The 12,958-nt window shown below is 33.1% G+C and overlaps 1 protein-coding gene across 4 annotated transcripts in view; it reads left to right on the forward strand.

Annotated features, from left to right (window-relative positions):
• Positions 1-497: 497 nt before the first annotated feature.
• Positions 498-12,958, forward strand: part of LOC118188716 (Na(+)/H(+) exchanger protein 7-like) — a 329,360-nt gene continuing 316,899 nt past the window's right edge. For all 4 annotated transcript variants that reach the window (XM_085814914.1, XM_085814916.1, XM_085814918.1 and 1 more), the window contains exon 1: positions 498-599. The gene's annotated coding sequence lies outside the window, so the exon portion shown is untranslated. The remainder of the gene's footprint in view (positions 600-12,958) is intronic.

The raw sequence follows: 12,958 nt of genomic DNA on the forward strand, positions 1-12,958 counted from the left end.
CGTACATACATACATACCTATATATATATCGTGCTTTCACTACATCAAATAAAACACAAAGAATTTTAGTCTACTATGGAGATTAAAAATCTTATATTTAATGTTAAGCAGCAAGAAACGGAGCCTGTTTTCTCATTTTGTTTTTTCCCTCTGCCTGAAAAATTCGTCAAATGGTCCCAATCAATGAAAACTTTATCTCCATAACGCACTGGAAAAGTCGAGAAAAATTACTTCTTTTTTTAGCCCCTTTTGCGAATTGATTGATTATATTCGAAGCATTTAACGGAATGCATTTCGAAATAAAAATTAATCTTATATATAAATTTTCGGGCAAAAAATTTAATTTTCGGGCCTAGTTTCTCTATTAGCTACAGCTGAATTGCAGAGAGCTCGTAATATTTGGAGAGAATCCCTCGCTTGACGTTCGGAATCGCGAGTCTGGCAGCGCCACCGTGCGGCAAAATCCAAAAGCTGGGCGCCGCTTATATAAACAATCTGTTGCTCGTCTAGTAATGCAAAGCACGTAGACTGTGGGTGTATGGGGGTGCCCTGCATGGACTTTCGACTTCATTTCTGACCACTGACCATAAATTTAGACGGTAAGTGTCATAGAAATTGCCCGAATTAGAATTTTTTTATTCCATGCTCCTTCCGTACGTGTCAGTTATGCATGAGCAGATATCATCTGAAGTTGCAAACAATGAGAAAAAGTCTAATATGCATTTAAGAGAAATCATCGGAATGTTGAAATGCAAAATTATATAATTCATGAGTATGGGCATTAAAGCCGACACATATTTTTCATTTCTCATATATCTGTCAGTTCAAGTCAGAATTAAACATGCATCGTAACACTTCCTGTAAGTGAGAAGTTTGAATAAATTTCAAGTAATCAAATTCTGACTTAAAAATTTTAGAACTTTTCTAAGGAATTTAAAATTTTCGAATTCGTAGATGTAATATGCATTCAGTTTTTTATCGGTTATCAGTTTATTATAATATCTAAAATAAGATATCTACTGCATATTTATCACCCTCACTACCTTTAATTTTATGAATTACTATTTAGTCCAAACTTATTGTTTATGTCACAAAAATTTCTGTTGATTATGTCCACTAACAAGAAAAATCACAGAACTTTTTTATTTTAAATGGCGCTTTTAGAAATAATATACTTTGAAGAAAATATATTTTGCCATAACTTAGAATGTTGTACAGCTTTGCTTTAGAATATAATTATTCAGAATCGATATATAAAATAATTAAGATATTCAATTCGCCAATTTCCTGTTTTATTAAGAGAATTACTTTTATTCTTTTATTTTATGTTTAAAAACGCGTTGTATATTTCCGTGGTATTAACATTCGTTTTAGTGTATAGTCACTAGTTTTTTCACCAGTCAATAAAATATAATAATTCGAGTATTAAATAAATATATTTTATGATTCACACTATCTTATCCGCAATAAACTTTTACACAGAGACTTAAACCTTGAGACGATTCCAGATTACATCAGAAGATCTAATGAAAAATTCTTCAACAAAGCTGTGCAATGTGACTTTGTTAATTACTCCCAAGTCTTTAATTATGAAATTCTCTTCGAAGATAGAAGCGTCAGACCACTTGCAGCTCACACCTTCATGGGAGGAGACGACAACTTTTTTACTTAGCTCCTGAATCGGTAGCTGTTTATACTTCCAATGCATCTGATTTTAATTGAAGTTCTTCTGTAGCTTGAATATTATTCTTGGTGAATTATAAAACGAATGCTGTGAGATTTTTCTCTTTGTGATGATATAGTAGTGTTGTAAATAGGTTGCTTAGGTTGTTGTTGAGTTGCTGTAGTGTATTGCGTTGAATAGGTGTATTAAAATTGTGTTGTATAGTTGTATTGTATTGCGTTGTATTTAGCACTATTGATTGAGGTTGTTTAGTTGTATTTGAATTTGTCATTGGAACTATTGCTGTAGTGTATCTTCTCATATTGTTGTCATTGATTTGCATTGTCTTGGGTCCTCCTTGAAAGCTATGATCGCTCGTCACGTTTTGCGAACTTGTCCGATTGGATTGTCTTGCTCCTTTTGGTACTTCTCTTCTTGCCCTTTTCTCCGTTTTCTCATCTGAGATTTTCTCCACGTCCGGATTTCTTTATATCAAGTGCCCTTGGGCTTTAATTCTAGAACCGGCAACATAGCTCTTCGCAATAGCTCGGTCAATTATAAAGTCTAAATATATTAAGCAAGATCTTTTTATTTCAAACAATGAATACTTTTAGTTAGTCTTTTCCCACTGCTCTCCCGTCTTGCAGTGAAACCACCCAAACCGATCGTACGATTCCAAACGACTTTTTTTTTTTTTTTAATTGTGTGTGTGAAATTGGTCATTTAAAGAACATTAGTATCGGTGGAGTTCAAAATTACTGTGTTTAATTACGCTGTCGGAAATGCTTGCGCATTTTTAGAAGTGAGCAGTATGAGATGTTATGAAAGATGTTTTTTTTTTCAAGTCCGAACACATCTGTCCTTATCTGCTTGAGTCAGCTCATGTGGCACCCAGCGATTGAACTTGTCAAGTTTATGTGATGCATAGCCCGACTAATGGACATGCCACTAACTCCTGATTCCTTAGCAAGCTCTCGAGTGGTTGCATACCGAGCTTCTTCCACGAGTTCTCACAGGCTGCCTTCATCAACATCAGACCGCTGTGCTTCTTAAATGCAATCCTTGTTTTTGAACTTTCAGTACCAAAATTTTCACAGTCTCATATGCTACAACATTAGTACCTAAAGCGGTACACATGATTTGGTGACATTCTGTATCTGAAGTTTTGCAACAGAACTGGAAGTAAATGATGGTTCTAATCTGGTAGTGTGATAATTCCATTTCAAGCACCTTGTACTTAATGGTAAGGATATTCGTTTACAGATTTCACAATACATTGTTCTAAAGCAAGTATCTTTCTTTCAAATGCCAAAAATTGTTTTACAAAATATCGTTAAACAGGCCAACGCGAACTGTTTGTGGACGATGTTTGCGGTGCCGGGAAACTCTCGTTGAAATCCGATATATATAAAAGCATCGTTGTTGACATACTAAAGAATTACATACTGATTTAAGTTTGAAAAATAAATCGAACATGTTTGCGTTTTGCCGAATGGCAATGTATTGCGAATTGTTTATGAGCGAGATGAATGTAAGACAAAAACTTCACTTTTCGCCCTTGCCAAACCAAGTAGATTATATATCCGCGGTCGTACAAGGCAATTTAACGTAACGTGACGAATGTAACTGCCTAAAAGGTTTGGATCGATTCCATTTAGTTATCATTTCCAACGTTAAAAACATGATTTTAAAGCATCCTGTTTCTGATTCCAAAACTAAATTTAAAACAAAGTTCCTCTTTCTTATCACTAGTACAGTAACGAGTTTTATCTCTGTGATATTCGAACATATAAAATATCACAGTTTACAGTTTTATATGATTTTCCTGTTGTGAAATGAGCAGACAAACACATCTTTAAACAGACGAAAAAATATAGAAAGAATTCAAACACAAGAAAAAATTATAAACATTGATGCTAGAGAACTGTTTAATAAACTGAAAGCCGTGATCCATTTAAAGAATTTTCGCATTTCTTAATGCCGTAAAATATGCCACCAATTCAACTATTGCATAGAGCTAAAAACACTTTGTATAGACCATTACGTTTTTCCTAAGCGAGATACATGAATAATTAACTGTGCTAACCAAAGATATCCCAGTTGCTGTTAACTATTCGTATCATAAGAGCACGCGCGGGGGACATGCGATAGTTCCTTACATTTCTCTAACATAAAGGGTGACTAGGGAGAGGCAAGAGACTCCGATAACCAAATATACGCAATTAGAAGTTATTACTATTTTATTCCGAGCATCTTAGTAGAGATAATCACGTTTTTTTTTTTTTGAAGCAGGTAACATGAAAAATCAGCAAATCAGCAGTATTCAGTTTGAGTTTTGAACGGATCTTGCACGTGCTAGTCCGGTGTGTTAATGATAACACTCAATGATAATCACTCACATTACAGAAGCATGCACGGAAAGGATCGAATAATTCGATACAAATTTCTTTTAGTAAATTTCAGCACTTTTTGGACACTACCATCATATAGTAGGGACAAATACAAGAGACTTATTTATATTCTATTATATGGCCAAAATTTGCCTTTAAATTGTAAGAATTTTTCGCCTTCCTTACCGCATGCTTTAGTGGTGTAATTGTGAGTACATCTGGCTAGCAGTCAGGAATTACAGAATTCGAGGTCCAGGCAGGGGCATCGCTCGTTTTTCATTATTTCCCTCTCATAAATAAAGCTGATGAAGCTGAAGTAAAAGAACGTCTATGTAAAAAAAAAAGGGGGGGGTTCCATAGACGTAATATAAACCGGTTTGCTATTGTGCCGCTAGAAAGCGAAGGGAAAATTCGCCAAGGGATTTGGTGACGGAACCTGGCGGCTAGAATTTGCCCCTTCGTGATGTGAACAGAAAAGTGAGAAACACGTTAAGAAGAAACGTTCTTTGACGAAACGTTTCGTCTTTGATATCGCGCAATAATTTAAACTCGCATTTTCGTACTTTTTTTTTGCTCAAAATAACTAATCTATTCATAAATTTAGTTGCGCTAAAAATATTTTCTATTCCTTTAAAGTTTACAGAAATTTAAAACGATATTCGTTTTATGAACACTTCATAAACGTGACCGTCGAACTTCGACGCCAGCTTCCAGCTTTGATGACAGATATTTCAAGCATACTGTTTCCCTCTACGTTGGGACAGAGCCACTCCTGTTGCGGAGAAATTTTCCTTCTTAATAGTACATATTCTTTGCAATAGTGGCGCCCGAACAGAACTGTTGTGGTGGATAATTTGGCGACCTTGGATTTAGTGATTGGGTCTATTCCCCTATTGAATGGATTCCTTATCGATTCCTTCACTTTTGTGACGTCATGCTTACTATATCTATTCTAACCTCCTTGCTCCAGCGTACAGGACTGCTGCCATTCAATATCTTTTAATTTTAATTAACAAACACGGCTATTTAAAAATGTGTTGCCACTCCCTGAAATAAAATGCTTTTGTGTTCTACGCGGCGGCATGTTACCATTCAGTTTAGTAAAAGATATTTAACTCCAATTAATTTGTTTATTACTGAATAACAAACTAAACAATTGTAAGCAGCAAGCGCAGTTCTTAAGAATATTTTTTCCACGTTTTAACTGAATTGATTTAAATAAAAATGCATTTAAATCGTGAGATGCCTAAAATTAGAAATATTAAATGCTTTCATGAAACTACACAAGATGGACTCATTAAAAGTTAGTTGTATATTTTTCTTTATCTTTTTTTTTTTTAATATCTATTTTAGGCGGTTCAAAAAACGTAGGTTTTAATTTTGGTTTAATTAAAAACTTTTAATATTAATGTAAAACTTTTACTCATTCTTCTTATAATTTGTTTATGAATTTGAGAGATTCGAGAATATTTTAGGATTCGGATTCAAGAAAACTTAGAATGTGACTCATATCTGTTTTCGTTTTCTGCCTCTGTCTGCAAAAAATATACCATTTTATCATTTTCCCGCAAGTAATTAATTTTTATCAGCTAATGCTATCATTCAGAATCTGTCAACGATATACTAAAGCCTAAGCTCATAGCTTTTAAGAAAGTTTTTTTTTAAAGATATGGGACTTCAAAGTATGCTGTTACAAGACCGACAAAATTTTTAGAGCCAACTCCGCTCCCCGAGTTTATACATTTTGCGCATTTTATATCATAATATATTGTTTACTGTATTCTATAAATGCATTTCCAGAATTACATTAAATACGTTAAGTTCATTAAAAAGAATAGACAAAGGCAAATTATCTGAATTCTTTAGGCAAGCATCCATTGTTTTCACTGCATTTAAGTAAAGAAGGTTTATATTAATTGAGCAAGTTTAATTTCATCTTCCGAAGCATTTTAAACATAGTGCAAAACCGCTTTTCTTTTTTACATAGACAAATGAAGGACATTCAATTACAAAGAATACGGTTAATAACAAAGAAGTTTTCTATCGTCTGCAGAAACAATAAAAACCTTTAATATAATGCTGATGATAATATTCTATAGAAACAAATCGATGGCTATTGTTCTAGGTATTTCATCTTTTTACTTTATTTAAATGTAAAGATTTTGTTTTAATCAATGACAATAGTGAGTATTATTTTTGTTTAAAAGATTAAGCAAATTACTGGCATTTTCCAGCTGTTTCGTATTACAGTATTGTTCATTTCATCGAATTGAGAATCCTTACAATTCCTTTTTAATTTACATAACATGTACTGCTAAGAATAACCATTTTTTTATCTACAAGGGAAATAATTTGCACGTATGCCCGAACATGTTGAAGGGCCCGAACTGAAAAATTCAAGAGGATTTTGTGATTCTCTCCAAGAGGATTTTGTGTGCACTTTCATAAAATACGATTGAATTTTTTTTGTTTAATGTGTAAGACTTTATTTATTTATTTTCGCATTTTTAATTCCTTGTAAAGGAATTATAGTAATCACGAAAAATTCCGGGTATCATATTTCAACGAAAATATCCATTTTAACCACTATCGAATGCAATTTAACGATGTATTTGCGTGACATCTGTACGTAAGGACAGAGTAAAGGACTCTTTTTCCCCAAACATATTATAAAACTGATTTAAGATGGATTCAGAAGAGATTTTTTCGTGTCTACGTACGAACACACGTACGAATGTACGTTAGTTATGTATGTATCTCGTATAACTCAAAAATGAGTAGCCTCAGAACGTTGAAATTTTGTATGTAGGACTGCTATAATATGTAGCTGTGCATCTCTCTTTTTACTTGCAATTGACCGCACCAAAAATACATACATATATATATATATATATATACCAACTCTGTTGCTCGGCTCAGGTAGCTCAGCTTTTTTCGTTCTTGTATGTTGGTAAACTGCGCATTTTTTTGCTTTAAAAATAACTGAATGATGTTGTTCTTATCTTCTGGTTAAGGGTTTTATGCCTTTAGATAATCTGCATGCTATAGTTGTAGAATTACCAACAATTTAAAAGTTGTTTAAATGCTGCTAAGCCTCATTTTTCTTACCATAGCAGCCATCTTTGTTTATATTTGAAACTTAGTAGAATAGTGAATGAATTCTTTCTGGACCTTCAGTGTCTTTTTACCGAGTGGGACCAAAAGCAAACTTTTAGTTTTGTGCACCGAATAATTTGCCATCTTGCTTGCTGGCCGAATTGCTCTTTTAATTAATTATGATTAACTAAGAATGATTAATTAACTAAGTATTGGTGCCTTAAAAGATTTTTGGAAGCATCTGGAACTAAGATATAGGTGATGTATACCAAATATTTAGCAACTGAAAATAAGATATAGGTGAATTCTGCGATCGCTTCGTCTCTAGTAATTTATTTATTGCTCAGTTTTCATGTCTTTACAAAATAAAAAAATGTCAATACTTCATTTACAGGGTTCCCTGTGTGCAACCAATTCAAGAAAGAAAATATATAGCTGCATCGAAAATCCGAACCGTTTCTTTAAGAAATAAGTTATTATTAATTTGGGGGTTAATAATACCATATAATGTACTTTTCTAACCCGTTTGTCACTGGTGTTTTGATCAGATTTAAGTTCTGTACTTAGATTATCAGCCTGGTAAGTATGTCCTAACTGCTTGGTTTACACTTTTTTTTGGGTGTTAAAGAGGACTATCACAACGATTCGATTCAGTTTTAAATTTTATTTTGATAATTGAAAAATTAATAATTTATTCAATAATTTATTTTATATTTAGCTAAAAAGGGCTATTAGTCTCGAAAAACAATGCGTTGTTTTATAAGATATTTCTCTCCCCTTCTTAACGTGCCTTCGTGGTGTAGTGGTTTGCACGCTCCTAGCGTATTCGAGAGGTCTGTGGTTCGATTCACGACGAGAGTATTGCTCATTTTTCCAATATCCTGCTTCCAAAAAATCTTAATGTCTCTACAGTTTCACTTTAAATGTCATCTATTATAAATGTGTTGTTTCGCTTTCCATTCGAATCTGTTGCCATTCCCAAAATGTAAGATATTTTTCTTTCAAGTTCAGTCTCTCTGTTATTGATTAACAAACTAAGATAAAGGCAGCTCTTAAGAATATTAATTTTTTACATTTGATGCGGATTGATTTAAATAAAAATGCATTTAATTCATGATAAATAAAACATTTTTATAGAATAACGTTACATAATTTTTCCCTTTTTAAATATACACAAGATATATAACTTTACAATGTCATTTAGTATCCTATAAAATCTTTCACTTGAGCCATCTCTGATAATCTCTACTGATAAACCATATTTAAACTTTAAAAGAGCCTTTTTAGATGACTGTGAAAATATGAATCATTTCAGATTTTTAATTGTTACTATTTTTCCTTAATTTTTAAGGGTAAACTCTTTTCTGAAATCTGATTATTATGATTAGAAGATTTCAGGTTGCAATATTTTTAATAGCGATCTTTTAAACAATTGGTAGTAACTGAATGAGTTTTTTTTCCTCTGAAATATCTTTACATCATTTTGTTTGCAGTTGTACTTGCTTGTACCTTTTCTCGCATTAAGTTAACTTTATAGAGAATTATTACGTGGCACGAACAGTCGCCTAAAATAGTTCCATTAAGAAAGAAAAAATATGCAATGCTCTTAATAAATCCAGACACTTTAATTTTACGGGTTTAGCTAGTCATTATTCATAATACAAATAAAGAATTGCAAGTATTGCTTTTAAATCGCTTAGTCTAGTAATCAATGACAGACAGATTAAATTTTTATGAAAACTTGAATATTTTATGCTTCGCCAAATGGCAACAAACTAGCGCGTAGATGATAACAATGTTTTGTATTGGACAGTGGAAACACTTTTCCCTTAAATCGCTAAGTTTTATTAAATTTGAAAGAGAAATATCTTGCGCTTTGCCAAGTGGTGATATGTTGCTTTTAAATCGCCGAGTTTTCTGACTGAATTTGAATCATAAATAAGTTACACCTTGTAGAGTGGCAACACATAGCTTTCTAATAGCCGAGTTTGTTAATCAAAAGTTCCTTAAATCGCACAAAATATGAAATGACTGTTCTAAGTTCGATCTTTTTTCCGCAATATGAGAAATATACATACAGATTTCTTTCTAACAACAATAGAGACGGCTCCGAGGAAACAAATAGTTCAATGGAACAACGAAACGCTTGTTTGTTGAAATATTAGTGCTTTAGGTTTAACGTCTGCTTCTTTATATCAATTAGAATGAATTCCAAAGTTCAAAATGATTTTGATAATTTGTTTGCTCAAGCTGTTTTATTTATTTTTTCAGTTTCTGACTATATATTGCTAAAGAGGAAAGAAAAAGTGAATTTAAGAAAATATGAAATTCTTAATAACAATTTTACTTCGATAGCAAAAGTCTGGGTTAACTTTCTTGCTATTAATATAGTTAATACAAGCATAAGATGCAATGAAATAATTAATGCAGAATAATATAAGACATTTCTAGCAGCATACATTATGTATTATGTTTACATAATTTCTATCTAATTATCATCTGAATATGAAATAATATTTAAAAGGAAAAAGCTTTTATCACAGTGGGAATCATATCTCACAGTTTATCTCTGCCCCCTTCTAGATCATAAAAGAAATTTTGTAAAACATGAGCCATTAACAATATGCAATATTTCCTGATAATAATTTGATGCTATTTTATAGCAGTAAGTTTATTAACATGATTTACTTTCTTTCAGTAGAAATAGTTTTATTAGCAATAAATTTCTAATACGATATAATGGGAATCTGTATATGTGCATGTAAATATCCCGCATTATGGAAAAACGGCTGCACCTAGAGTCACCAAATTTCGAATACACATAATCATTCAACGGAACAGTGTACATCGAAGCCCGAAATTTAAATTCCGAATTTGATTCTTATTTATTTCAGATTTTATCTAAATTTAATGATATTTTTGATTAAAAAATTCGACAATTTAAAAGCGGTGTTTTGCCATTCGGCGAAGTGTTAGCTATTTATGTTTCAAATTTAATCTGAAATCTTCGCAATTTAAAAGAAACGTGTTGCCTCTCGGCAATGCATAAGATATTTATATTTCACATCTAATCAGGAAACTATTTATAAAAGTGTGTGTTGTCATTACCCGAAAAATATTTTTATTCTCCAAGCGCCAATGTATTGCCATTTGACAAAACGTATTATATGTAATTTTTCTTTCAAATTCATTCGTCTTTTATTATTGAACAATCTAAGCGATTTAAAAGCAATAAACGCAGTCCTTCATATTGTTGTTTTCTACGGGTTCATGAATTTGGTGATTAATTGATGATAAGACTTGATGAAGAAACAAAACACAATTTATTCGCCAGTAAGGACTTTCCAAAGGCACGTTTACACTCGTCGAAAAACTACGACAGATATGCTGAAACCATCAGCAACACAGTCTTCGGGCTATAACGGTGAAGACAGCTTCACGGAAAGGCACTAAAGTACAGCACAGCTCCTGACTCGGTCGATCGCTCTCAAACTTATCTCTTTAACTCAGGCATATGTAGCTTTGACCTATCTTCGAGAATATTCCTGAGAAAACTGCTAAGATTGAATTACAGCATGTTCTCGCTCAGTGTATGGTATATCGCCAAATTTGTCGCCGACTGGGCGATTTCGCGCCCAATATGGCAACCCCGCATTTACCTGCCACTTTCTGGAAACCCTAACCCCGTTTTGCGGGGAATGTATCTCACCGGTCAGCCTCTAGGCATTTCGTAGACAATATAATATTATAATTCATTTCTAGTTGGACTCATTAAAATCATTATACAATTTTTTCTATGATTATTTTAGACGGCAGGTTGAGTTTAATTAACTAAGTTTAAATCATGTAATTAAATAAATGGAGTGCGTGTCCAAAAAGTTTCTGGATTAATTTTTCGAACAAAACCCAGCAAACGGACCCAACGATGATTGACAACATTTACATATTACTATCACATCTTAATGTGCTTTTCCTAAAATATCGTCAGCTAAATCGTTAAGGACAGTTTCCTATGTATAGTTAATTATTTGCCTTGATTCAATGAACATTTTCTGCTGTCATAGGTTCGATAGTAATAGTAATAAAGTTTTTCTGTAGTACGGGAAAAGCAGCAACTTTGCCGTTCGAAACGTTACATATAGAAACGGAGATCAAATGTTAACACGATTTGATATTTTTCTCTGGTAAGGACAATTTCGCGATGCCCATGAAAAATGTTGATGGCGAAACTAAGAGTCCCGCCGAGGGCACTGCACAGTTTTCACGCGTCTTGCTTCAAAATAATGAACTTTCTCTAAAAAATTGAGATAGGGGCATTTTAGGGTAACTGTGACGTAATATTGGCGATGCAAGACTATGAAAATTGCAACAAGCTATTTTTTTCAATGAGTACTACTGGATGTTTAATTTTTTTATTATGATACGGAAGATTCGAATCGTGCTCCCCAACCGAGATAGTGATTAGCAATGCTGACTGCCGTACGGAAGGCCCGGGTTGGAATCCCGGAGAAGGCATGGATGTTTGAAAATGTATAGTCTCCGTGCGGCATGGAGACACTCTAAATATGCGGCGAGCCGAAAAGTCCTCTCGAGAGGTTCTTGTAGGGGAAGAGGGTGGGAGACCTTGGATTTCTTCCTCCGGAGTGCTCTTCATCAAAATTTCGGGAAGAATTGAGGAAAGTCGTGCTGTCATCTGTAGGATGCTCTTGCCAACCACAGCGCAGTCTTGCACTCTTTGCAAGATGAATTTCGAGGGCTTGTTCTGATGTTATTATCAGACAAGTGAGATAAGTCATAGCAATAGATTCAAATCGGGAAAAATCGAGTAAAAATACGTATTTTTCAATCTCTAATACTTTTTAGGATTTATGAGATTGAAAAATACGTATTTTTCAATCTCTAATACTTTTTAGGATTTATGAGATTCGAGAGTTCGAATGTCTCATCCCTAGCTAATTGAAAGTTAAGGCTGTGCCTTTGTGAAGAACATTCTAAGTGGCTGCTACTAATGAAACTATAGGATTAATTTGGCATTTGGTGGAAATTTAATGATTTACGATTGTGTGATTTCCTCCTGACTAGCATTTTGTCCAACTTCTATCTGCAGAATTCAAACTTTACGATTCCACTTTAATTCAAATGTCGCATGTGAAAATAATGATCTCTCATTTGAAAAGATTTTTAAGCTAAGCTTTTCGAGCTTCGCAGCTTTCATTTTCTGAGCTTATCATTTTTTTCATCAAATTTTAAAACAGAATTTTTCATTATTGTTGCTCAGTCTGAGATTTTCAGGAAAACGTAGGCATCACTTCTCTTTGACAGAAACCCTTAGCAAGCTCTTCCGAAATCCAGTAACCTTCCCAAACGTAACCTTAAATTCTAATTAACTAGGTTATATTTCTGACTCGAGATAATATATGACACTCGAGATAATATATGTAATAATAAAAATGCTTATTATTACATATATTATCTCGAGTGATTCATGCGCAGTTTTATGGTTCGTTCGGTATAACTAATGTTTTCTCAGGTAATGCATATGGTAGACTGCTAGTAAACATTTGCGCAGGTTATAGTATAATTAGTATTCGTACTAAAACATACATAAACTTATTTTAAAAGTAAAACTATTCACCTAATATTCATTTGCATTACTGGTTTTTTTTAGATTATGCAAATGTTGCAAATACAGCTCATTTTAAGTGAGACACGCAATTTTTTAATTTCTAAATCATTTATGCCGAATTTAAAAAATGAATTGGATAAAAGAAGTGTGCACATTAATTGAACCTTTCCATTTGAAATAAAC

The sequence above is a fragment of the Stegodyphus dumicola genome, chromosome 4 (assembly GCF_044657685.1).
Source record: "Stegodyphus dumicola isolate Sdum_Otavi_A_Nest chromosome 4, ASM4465768v1".
In the NCBI taxonomy this organism is placed as follows: Eukaryota; Metazoa; Arthropoda; class Arachnida; order Araneae; family Eresidae; genus Stegodyphus; species Stegodyphus dumicola.